The sequence below is a fragment of the Ziziphus jujuba genome, chromosome 9 (assembly GCF_031755915.1).
Source record: "Ziziphus jujuba cultivar Dongzao chromosome 9, ASM3175591v1".
NCBI lineage: Eukaryota > Viridiplantae > Streptophyta > Magnoliopsida > Rosales > Rhamnaceae > Ziziphus > Ziziphus jujuba.
This window is the reverse complement of record NC_083387.1, coordinates 14516351-14529483: the sequence shown is the minus strand read 5'-3', so window position 1 is coordinate 14529483 and position 13133 is coordinate 14516351. Positions and strand designations below refer to the sequence as shown.

The 13133-nt window shown below is 22.7% G+C and overlaps 1 pseudogene; it reads left to right on the top strand.

The window, feature by feature from the left end:
* Nucleotides 1-4907: 4907 nt before the first annotated feature.
* Nucleotides 4908-12905, top strand: LOC132799396 (uncharacterized; annotated as a pseudogene).
* Nucleotides 12906-13133: the final 228 nt, after the last annotated feature.

Genomic DNA, 13133 nt, shown 5'->3' with positions numbered 1-13133 from the left:
TTTTGTCATTCTAATTCAATCAAAATTCAAATTTTCAATATTAATAGAAATATAGAATATTTAAAATATTAAAATATTCATAAAAATATCATAAATCGAATATCAATAAAAACTCATTAAAATGATAAAAATTGATGAAATGTTTTTTTTAAAAATTAAAAATTTTATTGAAACTTTAAGATTAACTTATTTAATTAATTAATTAATTATCAAATTAACTATTAAAATTGCAAAAATATTAAATAGATACTATAATTTTCTTAATAAATCGATTTATAATAAGTATTAATAGATAAAAATATATTATTATTAATAAAAAATATAGAAATACAAAAAATACATATTAATTAAATTTATTTATTAATTAAGATATATAGAATAATTATTATTATTATTATCATATTATATTTTATAATATCATTTCAATATTATAAAGAAATCCTGGATGGCTAAAAATTATTTGTATCATCCTCATTCTCATTTTAAAATGTAAAATGTAAGAAGTAATTATTAAAATATATATCTTCTTGATAACTTTACATGTAATTATTAATATATCATCAATATGAATATTTGAGAGTTAAGTTTGTATGTATCAAATACCATAGATATTGAAATTTTGAACCTTAGTTTGCAAAAAACATCTTTCCTGCATATTTTTCAATTTTTGTCTATATTCTAATTTTTATCTACTTTATAATATTTACATAAATATTAAATTTATTATTGTAAAAAAAATAATAATATGTAGGTAAACTTGTATTTTGTAATACTAATTTTATCTAAGAATATGATAAGTAGACTTGTCCAATATAATTTTAAATATTGTTTGTTAAATGTGAATTTTTTTATTTTTTATTTGCCCAATTATTGGAAGATAATTAAAAGGTAAAAAGATATATCAATAATATTAATTTGGAAAAAAATTTACTAAATGTCAATATTATTTATAAAAAAAAATTTATGAAAAAAATTAACAAAAAAATATAAATATTTCCAAATTTTCTTTGGAAATTTTCATGGAAACTATGAATTTTTTAATCAAATTATAAAGGACTTAATGTGGATATTATGATGAAAATTTTTATGAAAATTATGGAGAAATATCGAAAATTTTGATAGATATTATGAAAATTATATCTGTTTCCATTTGGAAGCTAAATTTCCTTTTGGTATATTTAAAAAATAAAAATTTTACAGAAATTCCGTGAAAATTTTGATATTTTAAACCATGAATTCAATCATACAATTTTATTTAATGAATTTGGCAAAATTAGGCATATACACAAATCAAAAATGAAACACATAAAACCTCTATAACTAAATATTCATTGGACTAAGAAAAATTATTCATTTAAAGGGGTTATTTATTTATGGATAAATGAATAATTTATTGATTTGTCAATAAATGAATATTTACTAGTTTAAAAAGAAGTTTATACTATATTTGACAATAATTTTAGAAGTTTATACTATTTTTGAAAATAATTTTACCAACTATATAATATATATTAATAAAGGTAAAGAAAAAGATTAATCAGGCTTGATCAAATCTATAATCAAAATTGATTACCACTTAATCAAGAAATAAGGAAAAAAATCAATAGAGAATTACACGATGCAAAAATGTCTACTAATGGTAGGAATCTCATTGATAATTGCTAAAAAAACTGTTGTTGAGTTGTTAATTAGTTGACCTTTATTTACGGAAAATTTAGATCAATTGATCAATTATTATTTCAAATCTTATTTCATCTTCTTATACATCTTAGAAAAAGTAAAAAAAGAAAAAAAAACTTTAAATGCAATTTTTTAAAAAATAAAAAAGCTGAATTGAAATAAAATAAAATAAAAGCTATTAAGTAAAATCTTCTTATTTATGGTAAATGTTTATATATATTATTTATTTATTACATGATTTAATCAAATATTATTTTATATATTCAATGGCCTTAAAGGATTTTTTTTAATTATTATCTTATGCATTTAGCAAATTTATTCATTTAGTATAAGGATCCAAATTGGGACCAAACAATTTTATTTATTTAGCAAGAATATTCATTTATCGAAGTTTTACTGTAAAAAAAAATATTAATAGAGTTTTTTTTTCTTCTTTTAGAAAGTTTTTCAATAAAGTTACATTTAATTATGCATAGTTAATTTTATCAAATTTATCTATGGAAATGTATAATTAAACTAAAGTGACATAAAACAAAAGTGCATCAGGCAATATGAAATTTTATATAGTTTTAGGGATAATGTTCAAAACATGTAATAATTCAGATAGCTTACATATTCTACAGCTCAACTACTTATATCCACATTTGTTGGAAATTTAATATAATATTATAGTATTAAATTTATTTGAATGAAAACTAAAGAGGTACCTTTAAAAAAAGAAATGGTACCCATTAATTCAAAAGTTACCTGTTGAATTGAAAAGGTATTTATTTATTTAAAAGGTTTCATCTCTTCTTTTTTTTCTTTTTTTTTGTTTTATATACAAATTATCTAGTTTACAAAGCTATCTAAAATTCCTCTGCATATCGGATAATTCAAATTTGTGCTCTCATAAAAACAAATAAAGTTGTGCTTAACTGCCGGAGCTATTCGTTTCGTCAAAAAATTTCCTCTCTAATTGAAAAAATACTATTTAATTAAAACGATACATTTTTAATTAAAAAGATTTTTTATTTTATTTGCTTAAAAGAAATACCGACTCAATTGAAGATGCAACTTATCAAGTATCATGATATATGTTCGTATATGATATATGCGGAAGTATAAACAATGATGCACTTAGATTATCCAATCAGTATGAATGGATTTACAATTTAGGATTGTAGAGATAGTTTTTTTCTTTTTTTTTTTTCTTTTTTTTTTTTTTGTAGAGATAGTTAACCTCTATTTTTTCAACATTTATTGTCAAAAAAAAAAAAAAAAACAGTAGATATATATATGTGAAATAGACACATTTATGCTAATAAATTCAACACCCAGCAAGACATTTAATTCATTTATCTATTTTTCTAAAAGTTAGAGATTTTGGCAGTAGCATTCACATTTGTGAGACAGGTTTAAGCATTATTTTGTTTGGTTGTGTCTTAAAAATTGTAACATTACTTTTCAAATATTTAAGTTGTCATGTCATGAAAGACGACCGTCATATATTCATAAAAATTTGGGTGAAGCTTAATTTTTCTTAAGGTCATTGTCTTCAACACATGTATAACTGAATTAAAATTTTTCTATACTTTTATTTTTATATATTTCTTTTGTGATTTGTTTATGCAAATTTCTTTAATTGTTGTATAATATAAACGTTTTTATGTGTATCTACTCTAGATACTAGCACCTTCGTTTTCCCACGGACCTTTTACTTTGTGCGATGGTATTTATTTTTAGTAATTTTTCAAAGCTTTCATCAAAAATTTAGTGTTCATTTAAAGTTTATGTTTTTTTTTTTTTTTTGGGAGATATCAAATATGCATGAATGATAAATAATTATCATTTATAGCACTTAAAAGAAAATGTTTATAAAATAAGCCTCTATCCATTTTATAAGGTGTTATTTAGTAATGCATTAGATTTTTTGGTTGATGTTATTAGTTAATTATAGTTAAAAGAGTTCGTCTATGGTGCAGACGGTTTGCATCCATACCATAAATATTGACGGCTATTTTTGAAAAAGAAAAATGTCGTCAATATTATCACACATAGAAAATATTGATGACGGTTTTTTTATAAATTGTCATTAATACTTATGGTCGGCATCCGGACTATTTACATTGTAGAACTCTTTATAGTTAAAATTATAAAACATTTCAGCAAACTATAAACTTAACGAGAAAATATAAAATTAAAATAAATAACCAATTTAAACACAACTTGAAATAGTTTTCAAGTGTATGTTTTTTTATTTATTAAATACTTTTTATTATTATTCAGTATGACCAAAGTTGCTTTTAGGATGTCCCTTTTAAAGTAGAAATTTTTCTAATCTGATAAAAATAAATAAATAAATAAAAGTTTATTTTGGGGTCTCTTTTATATATATATATATATATTTTTTTTTTTTTACTTTTTTTTTTCATTTTACCCTTTAAGTTCTAGAACATTATGCATTAGTAACAAAACTGTTAAATATAACATAATCCTAATCGGGTTTATTTCTTTTTATTTTATTTGTTTTTTTCCTTTTAGTTTTCCAATAAATGGTGAGATTTTTATTATTGATTAAAATGGATTAATTATCAGATATTAAAAAGAATTGGATTTAGAGTTAAAATGAAATATATATATATATATATATATATATATATATAGAGAGAGAGAGAGAGAGAGAGAGAGAGAGAGAGAGAGAGAGAGAGAGAGAGAGAGAGAGAGAGAGAGAGAGAGAGTTTTGATCTAATTAGCTAGCTAGCTCACTTTATCATATAAGGTATTGATATGGTATTAAATTAAATTACGGTAAATAAGGAAATGCATAAAATTTGGAAAAATTTCACATGCCTCCCTTGAGATTTGCCATAATTCAGATCTAATCCCTCAAATTTTGAATATTACATTTAGCACCTTTATGGATGAAATCCTTCTATCAAACTGTTTTCTCTCTCCTATGTGGCATCTTGAATGACAAAATTATCCTTTTCAACTTTTAAACATAAATCAATTTCATTGACATCCCTCATAAAATCAATATTAAACAAAATAAGTTATTATTAGATTAAAATTTGAAAATATTCCCAACAAAATTAACTAGAAAACACACAAATTACAAAGTAAGAAATCATTCAGATTATTTTTCTCTTTCTCAATTATTCTTTTTTCTATTATTTTCTCTCATTTTCTTTCTTTCTTTCTTTCTTTCTTTTTTTTAACTTTCTCTCTTACCAATCAGAACTCTAATGGATCTATTCCCAAAAAAGCTTCAATTCTTAAGCATCCTAGATATAGCTTCAATTCTTAAGCATCCTAGATATCCTAAGGAATCAATCTCAATCCCCAAACAAACTCCAAAGATATTCTACCTTATCACCCTAACTCTAAGGTCATGTTTGGTCATATTTTTTGTTTTCAATTTTTAAAATATTATTTTAAAAATAAAAAAATAAATATTTTTATTTGTTTTTTGAAAACAATAATATTTGGCTAGTGATGTTTGAAAACAATTTTCAAAATTAAAAAATAAAAAATAAAAAATATCATTTTAATATTTTCTAAATTTTTTTTAATTAGTTTTTTAAAATTATTTTTAAAAATTGATGGTTAAATAATTAATTTTTAATTTTAAATATAATTTTTTATTTTATAAAACAGAAAACTATTTTAAAACAAAGAGGCCCTAATTTTCCCTGTCTCATTCACAATCTTAGCTCACTCACTCTTCATCCACCCACTTCTCGCTCAGCTCAACAGCCCATCTGTCGACCCAATCCAGACCCACCATAGATGGACCATTCTGCACATCTTCCAGTTCTGCTACCTCATCTTCCTCTTCGCTTTCTCTCTCCTCTCCACTGCTATGGTGGTCTTCACTGTGGCCTCCCTCTACACCTCCAAACCTGTTTCCTTCTCATCCACTGTCTCCGCCATTTCCAAAGTCTTCACCTTTTATCACCTTCTCGTGGATTTCCCTCGTACTGGTGGTCTACAATTTCATCACCTTTTCCTTACCAGATATGTATAAATAATGGATAAAAACTAATTAAAAGTAAAATGAATTTAAATGAAGAAGAAAAATTTTAATATATAAATATATATATTAAATGTAAAATGAATTAAAAGTATAAATGTGTGTGAAAGGGAGTGAGAGTGAGAGTCAAAAAGAGATGGGGGGCCATATATTTTTTGAAGTAAAAAAATAAAGATTTGCACGTTTTTCAATAAATTAAATGTTGTAAAATTAACTTTTAAAAGATAAATTACAATATTATCTTTTCTCTGTCAAATTTAACGAAAAATGATAACGGCAAGGAAGATAAATGAAATTATATTAAAATTTCGGATGTAATTTATAATTATATTAAATGTGAGGGAGTCTAATTTGAATTCTCCCATAAAATTTTGAATTTTTTTGAAAAATTGTAATGTTATTTAAACACGATGTGAGAATTTAATTAATTTCTATTAAAAAATTTATTTTCTTTTATAGATTTTTAATATTAAAAAATAAAAATAAATATATTTTAATTTAATATTATCATATATAATTTGTCGACCCTACTAAGCTAATAATAAAAATGAGCTAGATAGCCTACTAAATTATTATCATATATATATATGGGTTTTGTCATTAATATATACAATTAGGTTTGCAATATCATTTAAAGGTTTTGTTATTAATATGTAATTTTTTGAAAATTAAAAGGTATAAAATATAATTTATATATATATATATATAAACAAATAGAGTCAACTTACATCAAAATGATCTGATAATTTTAATATTTGATCACCTTCGTTATTTTTGGATTATATCAAAGATTATGATTTAAAATTCAAAAAGTAATTACATATGAGTTTAGGGACATAAAACCTTGTTTAGGAAAAATGAATTTTATTGTGATCTAGTAATTAATAAATATAATTTTAAATCTTAGCTTATGATGCGATTCAAAGGTTAAATAAAAAATCCCAATTTTTTATGATATTAAGGACTTGATTTAAGTACAAATGTATATATATATATATATATACAATCAAACTCACAATAGAACAATCTAATGCATTGAATATCAAGTTAACAACTTTTTTTATCGGCCTTTTAATCACATCAAATGTTAAAATTTTTAAGTTCTAAAATAATAAAATATGAATTTAGTAATATATTAAAATCTTATTTAGAAAAAATAAATCATGTCAGGATTTAATAATTAATAAATATAATTTTAAATCTCAACTTTTTCTATCATCCAAAAACTGGTTGTGTGTATATATATATATATATATGTTTATATAGCTAAAGACCATTAAAGATCCTAAACTTTGTGCAAACTAAAAGATAATAAACTATATTTAACTTGTTTCTTTTTTTTCTTTAAACTCTGACTATAAAAAAATTATTATTAACAAATATTTAAAATAAGTAAATTACACACGATTATGGAGAAAAAATCAAAACCAACGTGTTATCAAAATGATATTAAATAGTTTGCAATGGGTTTTCATTTGGTATTTGTAAGTTTTTTTTTATTTCTTCTTCTTCTTCTTCTTATAACTTTGTGGTTTATTTCTTTAAACTTGTGGTTACGTAGAAACCTAATTATCAGTTAAAACAGAAGCCAATCATATCTTAATAATTCAATTTTGAATTGTATATTCTACTGAATTGTAGTGAAATTTGTCTTATTATTGGGATTCCCAAATCCCAAATGTCTGGAAAAAGATAAGCAGAAGAAAAATTAATATTATTCTCAAGTCTACTCTATGTAATTGAAACGAAGGTTTGGCCTTTTTCATATTTGATCGAAACAGCGAATGGTCTATAAATTTTTTGGCAAGGTAATCATTTCCCTTGTTCACAATACACTAGAAAAAAGAATATTAATTACACTTTAATGTCCTGTATTTTGGACAAATTACTTATCAAACTCTCAAATTTAAATTGTTCCATATTAGGTTTTCAATTCTCAAATTGGCTAATTAAAAGTTTAAAAATTGAAAAAATTAATTAGTTTTTTCATTAATCAATTAAATAAATTTGTTTCCCTTATCTTGTTAGTAAATTGAAAAAAAAAAACTTAATTTTCTTGTTTTTTTAATTTTTTGTTAATCAATTTCGAAATTGAATGAATGATGTGAAATAAATTATAAATTAAACGATTGACATGTAACATTTAAATTTAAGGGTTTAATATACAATCTTTTAAAATATAATTAATTCAAAAAAATAAATATAAATTTTCTTTTTCAGTGAAATTTGGACTCTCTTGGCAGCATAGTTCTTTATCCAATATTATTTCCAGTTTTTGGACTGAATTATCTTTTTCTTCCTCTTTTATCTTATTTTATTTATTTTTATGAGGAATTCTTATATATGATTCATATGATGCTGAATTTACCAATACCCATATCGATCACCTTACTTTCTTTTTCTTTTGTTCTTTTTTTTCTCTGATAGATTAATCTTTTTCATATGGAAAGTTAATGCATTTAAATTTTTAATTGAAGATGTAAATTATCAAGTAAAAAGATATATGTTGGTATATGATACATGCGGAAGTATAATTACTGATGTACTTATTAGATTATCCAATCAATATGAGTGGATTTACAATTTAGGATTGTAAAAGTAAGTTGACCTCTTTTCCAACATTTTTTTATTAAGAAAAAAGTAAAAATATATATGTGAAAAGGACACATTTATTATGCTCTTTTTTTTTCTTTTTTTTTTGGGTAACTACATTTATTATGCTTATAAATATAATATCCAACAAGACATTAAATTCATTTATTTATTTTTCTAAAAGTTAGCTACTTTGGCGGTAGCATTCACATTTGTGAGACAGGTTTAGGAATCATTTTGTTTGGTTGGGTCTTGTAAATTGTACTATTACTTTTCAAATATTTAAGTTGTCATATTATGAAGGACCACCGTCACGCATTCATAGGAATTTGGGTGGGATTTAATGTATCTTAAAGTCATTGTTTCCAACACATTTCAAACTAAATTGAAATTTTTCTATACTTTCAATTTTATATATTTCTTTTGTGATTTGTTTATGCAAATTTCTTGAGTTATTATATAATATAAACGTTTTTATGTGCATCTACTATAGATACTAACACCTTCGTTTTTCCATGCACCTTTTACTTTGAGCGATGGTATTTATTTTTAATAATTTTTTGAAGGTTTGATTTAAAATTTAGTGTTCACTTAAAGTTTATGTCTTTTTGTTTTTTGAGATATCAAATATACATGAATGATAAATAATTATTATTTATAACAATAAAAAGAAAATGTTTATAAAAATAACCCTCTATCCATTTTATAAGTTTTTGTTTAGTAATGCGTTAGGTTTTTGTTTGTTGATGTTAGTTAATTATGGTTAAAATTTATCGAACATCCAGTAAATTATACACTTAATGAAAAAAATAAAAAATAAAAATAAAATCACTAATTTAAGCACAATTTGAAATGATTTTCAAATGTTTATGCTTTTTCTTTGTTAAATATTCCTTATTACTACTTAGTATGATCAATATTTATATTAGGATCTCTCTTTTAAATTAGAAATTATTGTAGAAGGTTCTTTCCACAATTCTAAAATATTTCTACACACTCTAATTTTTTATGCACAATCATTAAAATATATTAAAAAAATACAAAGTTTCTTTGTACAGTATTTTTTATGTTCAAAATACCCTTCATTCATACACTTCTCCCAATATATTTTTGTTCTTTTAGCTTCCTTTATAAATCGTTCAAACCATTATTCCTCCTCTGATAGCCTAAAAAAGGTTTTCCCTCATTGATTCTCTGTCAAGGATTTTCCATTGACATCGACTATCTTTGTGTCAAGAACATTATCGGAGACCAAATTTTTTAATGTTCCCTAATAAACTTTTAAACAACCTTTAAAATATTCAGTTGTACACTTCTAAATCTTTTCAAATTTATTCAATCATATATTTCTGAACACCTTTAAAGTTGTATTATCTTAAAGTGTTCTGTCCTACTTTTTTGTATAAATTCTAAAATGTTTAATCGTATATTTCTAAACATCTTCAAAGTTGCTCGGTCATGTACTTATGAACATCTTCAAAGTTATCACATATTATTTTGGTGTGTTTGATCAATAACATTTGAATTTCTTTAAATTGTTCGATTAAATACTTCTAAATATATTCTAATTTGTTCGATCTTGTACCTTTGAATATGTTTTAAAATTTCCAAAACAAAATGAATCATTACAAAATGAAAAAGAAGAAAAATAGACAAACATTACTATTTAATTTCTTGAGCTTCCATGGTTTAAATGGTGCAAAATGAGCTTCTTCCTTGTTTTAGAAAGAAAATCGCTATAAGTATGATTTAAACAAAGAGATTTGGAAGAAATAATGAGAATGTATAAAGAAGTTATTCAAATGGATTAATATTCTTAGTAGTAATTTTGTATGTAAGTAAAAATATAAATTTACAATTAAACTGTATAAAGTTTATTTGATAATGTAATTAGAAATTTTCTTATTATAATTCAATTAAAAAAAATATCTATTTCAGGATCTTTCTTTCATTTTTTTATTTTTTTCATTTTACCCTTTAAGTTCTAAAAAGTTATATAGTGGTGCCAAAACCATTAAACATAACATCACCCTAATCGGATTTATTCATTTTTTATCTATTTTGTTAGAATCTTTCTTGTTTAGTTTTCCAGTAGATGTTGAGACTTTGATTATTGATTAAAATGGATTAATTATCAGAAATTAAAAAGAAAATGACAAAAACATGGATTTAGTGTTAAAATAAAAATATATATATAGAGATATATATATATATATATAGAGAGAGAGAGAGAGAGAGAGAAAGAGTTTTAATCTAGGGAGCAACTTAGCTTATCTTATAATATCATATATTGATGTGACACAGAATTAAATAACGGTGAAGAAAGAAATACATAAAATTTTTAATTTTTTCTAAAAACAAAAATCCAATATTATTTAAACACGATGTAAGAATTTAATTAATTTCCATTAAAAAAGTTCACTTTTCCTTATTAGGTTTTCAGTATTAAAAAAATAAAAATAAAAATATTTTAAACTAATATTATCATATATGATTTGTTGATCCTATCCTTAAATAGCCAATAATTAAAATGAGCTAGGTAACCAACTAGATCATTAATGCATATGTATAAGCTTTGTCATTAATATGTACAATTAGGTTTGCAATTGCATTTAAAGGTTTTGTTATTAATATGTAATTTTTTGAAAACTAAAAGGCATCACATGTAATATATATATATATATATATAGATATATAAACATATAGAATCAACTCACATGAGAACAATATAAGAGTTTTAATATTTGGTCTTCTTTTATTAGACCTTGGATCATATCAAGGGTTAATATTTAAAATTTAAAAAGTAATCAGAAATCGATTAGTGACATAAAACTCTATTTAGTAAAAATAAACCGATAGATTCAATGATTAATAAATATAATTTTAAATCTTAGTTCATAATGCAATTAAAAGTTAAAAAAATAAGTTCATAACATGATATTCAAAATATCAAATTGTTCTGATATGTGCTTGACTGTATATGTATACACATATACACGATTGTAGTTAGATCATGTCCTAACCTGATATTCAAAACATTAGATCGTTCTGATGTATGCCTGATTGTGTATATATATATATATATATATACACACATATACACGATTGTATTTAGATCATGTCTTTAATATTATGACTTCCTTTATTAACTTTTGGATTATATTAAAATTTTAAAATTCAAAAATAGTAAAATATGGATTTAATAATATATTAAAATTTTATTTAAGAAAAATAAATCTTATTAGAATCCGATAATCAATGAATATAATTTTAAATTTTTAATATGATCTAAGATCTGATCGTGTATACATAGATATATATATATATATATATATGTGTGTGTGTGTGTGTGTGGCTAAAGAACGTTAAAAATCCTAAACTTTGTTCAAACTAAAGGATACTAAATTGTATTTAACTTGTTTTTTTTTTTTTTTTTTTGCCTTTAAACATTAACTATCAAAAAACTATTACTAATAAACATTTAAGGTAAGCAAATTACATACAATCATGTAGAAAAAATAAAAAACCAACGTGTTATCAAATAATACTAAATAGTTTGAAATGGGTTTTAATTTGGTGTTTATGAATTTTTTTTTTTTTTTTTTTCTTCCTCTTCCTCTTATAACCTTGTAGTTTATTTCTTTAAACTTGTAGTTAGGTGGAAACCTAATTATCAGTTAAAACATAAGCCAATAATAGTCAATCGAAGTAAAACCTTTTAAGAAGAAAATTAAAATCTAATAACCAAAAGATAAACGTTAATTACCAAACCAGCACTTAATAATTCAATTTTGAAATTGTATATTCTACTCAATTATAGTGAAATTTGTCTTATTACTGGGATTCCTAAATCCCTAACGTCTGGAAAAAGATAAGCTGATACTATTCTCAAGTCTACGCTATGTAATTGAAACGAAGGCTTGGCCTTTTTCATATTTGATCGAAACAGCGAATGGTCTATATATGTTGTGGCAAGGCAACCGTTGTCCCTGTTCACAGTAGACTAGAAATTATCTTTTCTTTTCAATAAACTAGAAAATAAAATTTTAATTACACTTTAGTAGTATTATGTACTTTGGATAGATTGCATATTTACCTTCAAGTTTAAAATACTTCATATTAGATCCTTAATTCTCAAATTGATTAATTAAAAGTTTAAAAATTGAAAAAATTAACTAGTTTTCTTATTGATCAAATAAATAAATTTTTTCCACATTATTTGTAAATTGAAAAAATTAATCAATTTCTTTTTTTTTCTTTTTTGACTTTTTGCTAATCAATTACGTAATTAAGGGCATGATGTGAACAAAATTATAAATTGAGAATCTAATGTGTAACATTTAAACTTGAAGTCTAATGTATAATCATCTTAAAGTATAGTACTAAAATATAATTAACTCAAAAAAATAAATCTAAATTTTCTTTTTCAATGAAATTTGGACTCTTCTGGCAACCTAGTTCTTTATACCATATTATTTCCAGTTTTTGTACTGAATTATCATTTTCTTCATCTTTTTTATCTTATTTTATTTATTTTTATGAGGAAATCTTATGTATGATTCATATAATGCTGAATTTACCAACACCCATACCGATCATCTTACTTTCTTCTTCTTCTCTCTTTTTTTTTTTTTTTTTTTTTTTCCTTTTCTTTGATAGTTTAATCTTTTTCATATGGAAAGTTAATGCATTTTCATTTTTTATACCAAATTCATTTTCATGTTTTATACCAACAAACCATGAGGAATTTAAAAGTCATCAAGTCTGATTTTTTTTTTTTTTTTTTTTTTTTAAAACGTGGGTTGTGCATGAACCAATAATGTCAAGTGCCAAAAACAACAAAACC